The sequence below is a fragment of the Enhydra lutris genome, unplaced genomic scaffold (assembly GCF_002288905.1).
Source record: "Enhydra lutris kenyoni isolate GAN:26980312 unplaced genomic scaffold, ASM228890v2 scaffoldscaffold39, whole genome shotgun sequence".
NCBI classification, from domain to species: Eukaryota; Metazoa; Chordata; class Mammalia; order Carnivora; family Mustelidae; genus Enhydra; species Enhydra lutris.
This window is the reverse complement of record NW_019154123.1, coordinates 7,362,504-7,374,154: the sequence shown is the minus strand read 5'-3', so window position 1 is coordinate 7,374,154 and position 11,651 is coordinate 7,362,504.

Here is an 11,651-nt window from a genome sequence, read left to right as displayed (position 1 = left end):
TAGCTTAAGGGACTTCTGGAACAACATCAAATATACTAATATTCACATTATAGAACTTTAGGAGGAGAATAAAGAAAGAAAGTGATAGAAAACTCATTTGAAGAAATATGGCTGAGAACTTCTCTTATCTGGGGAAGAAAACAAATATCCAATTCCATGAAACAAAAAAGTCCAATTAAGATGAATCCAAAGACATGCACACAAGACATATTATAACTAAAATGGTAAAATTTAAAGAGAGAGTCTTAAAGGAAGCAAGAGAAAAAAAGATAGCCACATAAAAGGGAAACCACATTTGATTTTCACCTAATTTTTCAGCAGGACATTTGGAGGCCAGAAAGGAAAAGCAGGATGTATTTAAAATGCTGAAATGGAAAATTTACAACCACTAATACTCTAGATGGCAAGGTTACCATTCGGAATTGCATGAGAGAGGAGCAGTTTTTCAGACAAGTAAAACATAAAAGAATTGATCACCAGTAAATGGGCCTTACGTGAAATGTTTAAGCATCTTTTTTAAGCAGAAAAGCTTAAAAACACCATAACTAGACATAAGGAAACATATTTTTAAAATCTCACTGGTAAAGGCAATTCTATTAAAGGCAATAGATTAGCTACTGAAAAAGCCAGTATAAATGTTAAAAGACAAAAATAGTAAAATCAACTATAACTATAATAAGCAGTGTAAGGATACACAAAATAAAATGATAAAATATCATGTCAGAAACAAAATTATGAGGAAAGGGAGTACATATGTAGTGCTTTTAAAATACTTTTCAACTTATGTAACTATAAAATTAAGAGACTGATATATACAGCATGTCACATCACATATGTATATATACATATGTCACATCACACACATATATACACACATGTGTATATATGTGCATATATATGCACATATGTGTGTATATATACATATAGATGAACCTCATGGTAACTATAAGCCATAAACCTATAATAGATACATAAAAAATAAAGAAAAAGCAACCCAAACATAACACTAAATAAAATCATCAAGCCATGAGAGAAGAGACCAAGAGAGAAAGAAAGGAACAGAGACCAAATACAAAAATAACCAGAAAAAATTTTAACAAAATGGCAATAAGTACATACCTATCAATAATGACTTTAAATGTCAATGGACTAAATGTTCCAATCAAAAGGCACAGAGTAGGTGTAAGGATTAAAAAACACGATTCACCTTTATATGTTGTCCATAAGAGACTCACTTCAAATCCAAAGACACACAGGTTAGGTAAGAGATGGAAAAGATATTCCATGAAAAATGAAAACAGAAAGAAAGCTGGACTAGCAATACCCTGTCACACAAAACAGGCTCTGTGGGGTTTTTTTGTTTTGTTTTTGTTTTATTTAAATTCAAGTTAGTTAATATATAGTGTATTATTAATTTTGGAGTAGAACCTAGTGATTCATCAGTTGCACATAACACCCAGTGTTCATTACCTTAATGTCCATCACCCAATTACCCAATCCCCTCACCCACCTCCCCTCCAACAACCCTCAGTTTTCTTTCAAGTTAAATGTCTCATGGTTTGTCTCCCTGTTTTTCTCCTACTTTATTTTTCCTTCCCTTCCCTTATGTTCATCTGTTTTGTTTCTTAAATTCCACATAGAAGTGAAATCATATGGTATTTGTGTTTTTCTGGCTGACTTATTTTGCTTAGCATGATATATTCTAGTTCTATCCATGTCATTGTAAATAAGATTTCATTCTTTTTGATGGCTTAGTAATATTCCATTATATATATATACATATATATATAATATTCCATTATATACATATATATATGTCTCTATCTCTATCTATCCATCTATCTATCTATATCTCACATCTTCTTTATCCTTTTATCCATTGATGGACATCTAGGCTCTTTCCATAGTTTGGCTATTGTGGGCATTGCTGCTATGGACATTGGGATGGAAGTGAGCCTTCAAATCACTGTTTTTGTATCCTTTGGATAAATACTTAGTAGTGTAATTGCCGATTCGTAGGGTAGTTCTATTTTTAACTTTCTGAGGCACTTCCATACTTGTTTTCCAGAGTGGCTGTACCAGTCTGCATGCCCTCCAACAGTGTAACAGCATTCCCCTTTCTCCACATCCTCACCAACACCTGTTGTTTCCTGACTTGTTAGTCAGGAAACAAAATAGGCTTTCAAACAAAGACATAAGAAAGGACAAGAAAGGACACTATATAGTGACAAAGGTCAATCTAACAAGAAAACATAACATTTGTAAATATTTGTGCACCCTACAAAGGAGCAGCTAAATACATAAAGCAAATATTAACAGACATAAAGAGATAAACTGACAGTTATAAGCAAGAATAGTAGGGGGACTTTAATACTCACTTAACATCAATGAATATGTCATATAGACAGAAAGTCAATAAGGAAACATTGAACTTAAATGACACATTGGACCAGATAGACTTAATAGATGTTACAGAACATCTCATCCCCAAACTGCAGAATATGCATTCTTTTCAAATGCACAAAGAACATTCTTCAGGATAAACCAATCACATGTTAGGGCATCAAACAAGTCTCAATAAATTCAAGACGACTGAAATCATATAGAACATCTTTTCTAACCACAATGGCATGAAATTAGAAATCAATTATAAGAAAATAACTGGAAAAAAGACAAACACTTGGAGAATAAACATATTATTAAACAACAAATAGGTCAACAAAGGAAAAAAAATGAAATCAATAAATACCTTGACACAAATTAAAATAGAAACACAACTTTTAAAAATCTATAGGATTCAGCAAAAGCAGTTTTAAGATGGAAGAACTTAATGATACAGGCCTACCTCAAGAAATGAGAAAAATCCTAATAATCTATACAGCTAAAGGAAATTAAAAAAAAAAAGGCAAAAAACCAAAACTCAAAGTTAGTAGAAGGAAGGAAATAAAGATCAGAGTGCAAATAAATGAAATAGAGACTAAAAAAATAGAAAACGTTGACGAAGCCAAATCCTGGTTCTTTGAAAAGACAAAGAAATATAACAAATCTCTAGCCAGACTCATCAAGAAAAAGAGAATGCCCAATGAATAAAATCAGAAATGAAGGAGATAAATCAGAAATGAAAGAGAAATTATAACTGATACCACAGAAATACAAATGACTATTAGAGACTGCTACAAATAATTTATGCCAACCAACTAGAAAACTTATAAGAAATAAATAAATTCCTAGAAACACACAACCTTCCAAGACTAAATCATAAAGAAAGAGAAAATCTGAATAGACTGATTACAAATGAATTTGAATCAATAGTTAAATTCCAAACAAACAAAAGTCCAGGACAAGATGGTTTTACAAGTGAATTCTATTAAATATTTAAAGAAGAGTAAGTACCTATCCTCAAATTTTTCCAAAAATTTTTTCCAAACCATTACATGAGGTCAGCATTACCTTTATACAAAAACCAGACAAAGATACCACAAAAAAGAAAATTACGGGCAAATATCACCAGTGAACATAGATGAAAAATCCTCAACAAATTCGCAAGCTGGAATCATTAACACAATAAAAGGAGCACATACTACAATCAAGTGGAATTTATTTCAGGGATGCAAGAATGGCTAAACATTTTCAAATCACTCAATGTGATGTATCACATAACAAGAGGAAAGATAAAAATGATATGATTATCTCAACAGATGGAGAAGAAGCATTTGAAAAATTCAACCACTTAAGAAAAAACTTGTAGCAAAGTGAGTATAGAGGAAATGTACCTCAATATAATAAAGGCCATAAAAAACAAACCAACAGCTAACATCAGAATCAATAGTGAAAGGCAACATCTTTTCCCTTATTATCAGAAGTAAGACAAGGATTTCCATTCTCACTATGTTAATTCAAAGCAGTCCTGGCTGGATCAAGAAAAAGAAATAAAATGTATCCAAATTTGAAAGTAAAACTGTTACTATTTGCTGATGGCATGATACTATACAGAGAAACCCTAAAGACTCAACTAAAAAAACTATTAGAACTAATAAATGAATTCAGTAAGGTTTCTGGATATAAAATTAACATACAGAAAATGGTTGCATTTCTATGCACTACTAACGAGCTGTCAGAAGAGAAATTAAGAAGACAATCCCATTTATAGTTGTATCAAAAAGAATGAAATACCTAGTTAAAAATAATTTAACCAGGGCAATAAAAGACCTGTACGCTGAAAAATATAAGAGACTGATTTAAAAAATTAAATATGACAAAAGTAAATGTAAAGATATCAGGAACATATATTGGAAAAGTTATTACTGCTGAAGTGCTCATAACATCCAAAACAATCAAGAGATTCATTGCAATTTCCATTAAAATACTGATATCATTTTTCACTGAACTGGAACAAAGAATCCTAAAATTTGTATGAAACTACAAAGACCCTGAAGAGACGAAGCTATCTTGAGAAAGAAGAACAAAGCTGGAGGTATTATGTTTTCTGATTGCAAACTATACTTTAGATCTATAGTAATCAAAACAATATGGTACTAGCATGAAAATAGACTCATTGGTCAATGGAATACAATAGAGAGCCTCGATAAAAATATATGCTAGATGGTCAATTAATCTATGAGGCAAGATTAGACAAAGGAGGCAAGAATAGACAATAAGGGATAAGCCTCTTCAAAAAATAGCATTGGGAAAACTAGACAGGTACACGCAAAAGAATGAAGCTAGATCACTATCATATATCATATGCAAAAATAAATTAAAATAGATTAAGTATTTGAATATAAGACATGAAGCCATAAAACTCCAAGAAGAAAACATAGGCAGTAATCACTTTGACATTGGTCTTAGCAGTGTTCTTTGGCTAATATCCTCAGCCAAGGGCAACAACAACAACAATAACAAGAAAAAAAAAAAAGAAAGAAAGAAATTGGATTACATCAGACTAAAAAGATTTTGCACAGTGAAGGAAACCATCAATAAAACAAAATGGCAACCTACTAAATGGGAGAAGATATTTGCAAATTACACATCTGATAAGGGGTTAATATTTAAAATATATGAAGAACTTATACAGCTTTTATACAAAAACACAACACAATTTAAAAAGGGGGCAGAGAACTTCAATAGACATGCTTCCAAAGAAGATACACAGATGGCCAACAGGTACATAACAAGATACTCAAAATCACTAATTATCAGGAAAATGTAAATCAAAACCACAATGAGGTAATATCTCATATCTGTTAAAATGGCTAGTGTCAAAAAAAAAAAAAAATTAGTATTGGCAAGGAGGAGTTGGAGATGAAGGAGTGGTCATGCACTGTTGGTGGAAATGCCAACTGATGCAACCAGTATGGAAAACAGTATGGAGATTCCTCAAAAAAATTAAAAACAGAATTACCATATGATCCTATAATTCCATTTCTGAATATTGTCCCAAAGAAAATGAAAACAAATCGAAGAGAACTATGTACCCCTATGTTTAAAGCAGCCTTATTTTTAAAAGGCAAGATATGGAAGCAAACTAAGTGTCGAATGATAGGTGAACAGATAAAGTAGAAGTGCTTTATATGGACACAACAGAATATTAGTCATTAAAAAGAGAAATATTGCCATTTGTGACATCATAGATGGACAGAGATCATATAATGCTAAGTGAAATAAGTCAGGAAAAGACAAATACTATAGGAGCAAACTTGTATTTTCAAACTAACAGCAAAACAAAAATAAAATAGAAACACAAATATTTGGTTACCAGAGCAGGGAGGCATTGGAGGGGTGTGAAATAGATGAAGGAGGTTAGGAGGTATAAACTTTTAATTAAAAAATATATGAACAGATGAACATCAGGAAAAAAAAAGAGAAAGGCCAAAAAAAAAACAACCCAGATTTTTAACTATAGAAAAAGCTAAGGGTTATTGGAGGGAAGGTGATGGAAGGATGGCTTAAATAGGTGATAGGTATTAAGGAGGGCACTTGTGAGGAGCCCCAGATGTTGTATGCAGGTGATGAATCACGAAATTCTATACCTGAAACTAACATTATACTGTATATTAACTAACTGGAATTTAAATAAAAGCTGTGATCAAATGAATTGGGGTCTAGTCCTTTTTCCATTATTGTCCATTGATCTTGGAATTTCCCTGAATTTCAGTTTCCTCATCCTTAATATAGATAAGAATAGATACATAGATATAATAATAGATAATACTGGATAACAAAGGAACATAACTCAGAGAATGATTGTGATGATTAAACAAAATAGTCAAATTAAGATTCTAATTCAGAGTCTGGCACAAAACAATCAATAAATGTTGGTTACTATAAGTATAAAGTAATTTTTGAAGAGTAGTATAAAAGTTTTGTTATATGATACTATAATAAAATGTACCTGATTCATATTAATTTGTATGATGATTTCAAAGAAGTTCTAAAAGGAGGCCCATCTACTTACTTTGCATTTCCACAGATAAACTAACCTCAAAGAAAAGAAGTTTAGCTACCTAAGGTAGAATGGCTAAGTAAATGAAAAATGTTGAGAATCTATGAGCTACATAGAACTTCCCAAAAGGCTTCCCATGCTGCCTTAAACATATTCTCTTCCTATGCTCTCTGGTGGACACATTCAGCAAGACCAAAATCAAGATTACAGGTGGCCGATTTCCTTATTTTTTAACTTTATGTTCTTTGTTGGGTTACAAACTACAACAATTATCAAATCTGAATACTCTACAATATTATCTCCTCTGCTTTCTGGATTTTCCTCAAGTGTCTCCTTATACCCCTGTCTCTGTCTAATGAACTGTTATAAAACACTGTAGAGGTCATGTGGGAAACGAACATTTCAAGCAGTAGTACTTATAAACTAGGGCTTGGAATATACTGTTTTTTCCTCTCAAGTGTCGTATCAAGCTCAATGGGTAACTATTTAGTCTGCAAGTGGCAGTAAAACATCTGGAAAAAGTGGAATTAACCGGCTTTTCAAATTCCATTGTGATTTTTCCTGTCATTATCCTCTGATTCATCTTTCAAGACTATCCCCATTATGATATACTTGAAATCTCCTGAATAAATACAACTTCAGTAAGATTAAGTAGTTATTTCCAAGTAAAACTTTTATCAAAAGTTTCACCAAGTGGTTAAAATACAATATATGAAATAGCTTCAGTTAATAGGGAATATTTTCAAATAATATAGCTTTCAGGAAAATGACATTAACTAACAGTTTGGTTTGACATAAACCCTGTACTTTCTTAACATTCAAGGAATACAGAGCATTTTTTTCACTTTCATTTGATTTCAGTAAATAATAAGCCCAGCCATTCATTTTTTTAAATGTTCATGTAACTAAAACGAATATGGAGGATGAGAGGACAATTAATTTAGGCTTACACAAAAATATCACTGCAGTATTTGGATATTAGAGTAAATTAGAAAAGGTGGTTTCCAATTAGAGTAGTACCCACACATGTACACACACACAATAAATTTACAGGTCATCTACAACGAAACACTGCCAGAGTCTTGTTTTAAAATGAGACCCTTTCTAATCTGTTTTGCTAAGCCACACTTGTAATATCATCAACAAACAAGAGCTGACTGAAAACATGAAACAAGGACAGAAAGACATAAGGAAACAAATTTTTATTGGGTAATGTTTGACCTGTTGCAGATGGAATTTATCTCAAGAAAGTAATCCATTTCTCTCTCTCTCTCTCTCTCTAATATATATAGCTTCAAGTAACCACATAGAGTTCAATTTGCTCAAAATTGTAGTTTTTGGCAATTTCTCATAATGGGGATAGTCTATTATTTCATGCAATTCCAGGGACCTAAAGAGCAATAAGAATAACTCCTCAACCCAGAGATTTCCAGACTTTCTCATTTTGTGGCACTCACAGTATCTTAGTGATTTTTACGTGGTACTTTTGGGATAAAAGAAATATGTGAGTCCTGTTTCTTAAGCAGTTAAGTCCAAACAATAAATATTTATGTCCTAGAAAAATTAGTTGCCAAATGACTAAATAATAAATATTAATGAAAATAAAACACTATTTTTATTTCATTCTTTACCACAATTTCTTAATAATGAAACGCTCACACCTTAAGCCTGACATAATTTCTCCAACTTTAGAATAAGATTGAACACTTTCACTCTCATTTCCTGTTCCTCACTGATTTTGTGTTGTACTTGCTTTTTATCACAACCACCACCACAAACTAAGCTATACAAAAATTTGATGTTGCAAAAAGTAATATATATGATCTAAGCCTGAAACTGTAAATAAATAGCCTCAATAAAGTGATTTGTGCTGTGTCTGACTGGCTGTGTTGTCCTTGAGAAATTTAAAATATGCGGTGATTTACTGGGAGTTTACTGAAGAGCTTTGGACCACATTTGCACACAGTATGGAATCATGACTTTAAATAATTATTTCTTATCATGAAAATTTAAGGTTTTTTTTCAACAGAGGCTTTTGTGTTGTGACAAGTAGAGTTTCATGGAAAGCTATGACAAGTTCTTTCCTCAAAGGAAACCAGCAGGATGAAATCCTTCCATCTCCTGATAACACAGTGTTGTTAGCATAATAACACAAACTTAGTGCAACACTATCAGTGACTGGCTTAACCTTCTTCCTGGCTATTTTCTCAAACTGGCTGAGGGCAGAGGGGACACAGGTGGAGTGTAGGAGTAAGTTCCTATTTTCTTGAGGGGTATGGGATAGAAAATGAAAGAGAGAACAAGGCTGGAGGAAAAATCCATGTCACTCCACCCTAAGAAATGGGGAGAGGGAGGACAGATCCTCTCATCTCCAATATTCTCCCATGCTTAACTTCCAAAATCTGGCCAACAAATATCACCTAAGTAGGTGATTCCTTAAGGCTCTGATGTTGTCCAGGAAGCCCCCAGGTAGCCACTGGATCCAGAACCATCTCTCTCATTACTTAAGCCAGGGCAAGCAAACACCATCAGTTGGTGCCAAACCAAGCAAGAACTTGGACAGGTCTAAATTTTGCATCATTCTGGCCATTCTGTTAACTCTCATTTTATGTAATTTAATATTTTGGATCCACTCATCAAATTACTGTGCCAGGAAGCTTAACTATATCATATATTAGGTATCCAAGGCAAGTCAGTTCTGTACCAACACAAGAGTTATACAGATAATTAATTTTCCATAAATCAGGGAAGCAAACATCTTTATGAGTTTTTCACAAGTAATAAGAACCTGAGTTTACTTACCCAGATTCTTAACCATAAGCCATATCCTTGTCCCCATCTCCATTACGGCTCCAAATATGAGGAATCCAAACTACGGCCTTGGATCAGGGTCAGACCCTGGAGAACTCTGAATGCCTGATGGAACTCTCCAGTCATGCTGGAAGACAGGTCCTCAACAGGAGTAGGAAACATACCCTCATACTCTAAAATATATTTGAACCTGTTTGAAGTAGTTTTAGAAAATATTGACTTTTTAATATTCATTTTACAACCAATCATTTTATTGAATTTGTAATATTCTTCAGTAGTGCTTTGGATATCATATTATTGTCTAATTTGTGTTCCTGTTATGTTATATTTATACCTCTTAGTTTCTCTCTTTTCTAACCGAAGTGACTAGAACTTTCAGAATAACTAAAAGATATTACTGACAGCGAGCAAATTTAGACAGTTTCTGACGTTAATGAAAACCCATCTAGTGTTGTACTACTAAATATATTGCTGGTTATATTTTCCAATTTAAAAATTGTGTAATACATATTGATATATTCAACATATCCCTTTCATTTACTACCATATACACAATTTTTGTCAGCATGCCTCCCTCTAAAACAGGTTATTATTTCTCAAAAGTACATTCCATGACATAAAAAAAACATGCAATTCAACAGGAAACAAATTATTTTAATAGTGCTTTGTCATTTTCATTAAGACAAAATAACAATAACAATAATAATTTAAGACAAGTGACATTTCTCAACATTTCTGTATGTATTTATTACTGCTTATTTTTCTAACCACAAATATTTGAATTTATGGTCTAACACTGACTGGTTATAACCAAAAAGTCAAACTTGAACCACTGATACTTATTTGAATGGACTTGTTGAAAAGAATTAAAAAAAAAAAAAAACAATTAGCACTAATGTTTGTAGTAGCAAGAAGTATTAGACAATTTAAGTTTAATATTTTACCTTAATCTCTTGTAATTAAAGCAAATAACAGAGGCCGAAACACAAACATCAAGGCATTGATAACCTTCCAGATGGTAGGCAGACTACAAGGCAGAGATGAGACTCAACTCATTTAATTTTGCTACTTGTCAGCTGTACTGATAATATGAAGGGTGGCAGAAGCTGTTAAAAGGAGGTGATGAAGTATGCCATTTATTTAAATGACAGAGTCCTTTATTAGTGCCTATTTATCATAGACAGATTAAAGTGAGTGGTGAGAAGAGCTTATAGTTATAGTTAAATAGTTAGCAGACTGCTAGGGCATAAGAAAAATATTACAGCAGCTCTTAGATGATCAATGGATTTGAAAAATTTGGGTCTTCTAACAGTCAATGCTGTTCATATACAGAAACATTTAGGACCCATGTGGAATATTTTTCTTTGACCATTTTTTTCTATTTCTCCCCCACTGTTTCAAAGAACATACTGTTTCAAAGAACATACTGGCTTCAGACATCCTTCAGTTTAGCTATCGTCAATAATCATTTTGTTCAACCTTCTTTCAAACTATAGATAAGAAGGATATAAACCACGGTGGAATACTATTTCTAAAGTAAATTTATCAACACACTGAGACAATATGGTGATGATAGAACTTGACTTGCTAACTCACTAAAGCTGAATTGTTCTTCCCTGATCCGAAAGGAAATGGATTTGACATACTATTCACTACCTTAAATATGTCATAAAATTGTGAAACATTCCCATAAAACTAGATTTTATAAAACCATTGCTTTCAGAGTACATATAAATAGCTACAGATACAAGATAGAAGCTGATTCAATTTATTTAATTTCATAATATTAATTGAGGTGGGGGGTACCCTACCTTTTTTATGAAGGGTTTTTTTTGTTTGTTTGTTTATAAAGTTGTTTCAAATTTTACTCTAAAAAGTAGTATTAGGGGCACCTGGGTGGCTCAGTTGGTTAAGCAACTGCCTTGGGCTCAGGTCATGATCCTGGAGTCCGGGACTGATTCCCACATCCGGCTCCCAACTTGGCGGGGAGTCTACTTCTCCCTCTGACCTCTCCCCTCTCATGCTCTCTCTCAAATAAATAAATAAAATCTTTCAAAAAAAAAAAAAAGTAGTATTGGTTCTGTCCAATGTTATCATTTGGCATTGCATCGGGCTCTCTGCTCAGCAGGGAGCCTGCTTCCCCCTCTCTCTCTACCTGCCTCTCTGCCTACTTGTGATCTCTCTCTCTACCAAATAAATAAATAAAATCTTTAAAATAAATAAATAAATAAATAAGGAGACAACTAAGAAGTTACCCTGGGAAAACTAAATTTTTCCACTAACTTCTCAATAATTGGGAGGGAGTTCCTGGCCAACAAAGCATCCTATTTAAAGCAATCAATATGTCAGAGAAACATGTTCACAGTGATGAAACCTTCTGCTTTCTGGTATGCCTGTG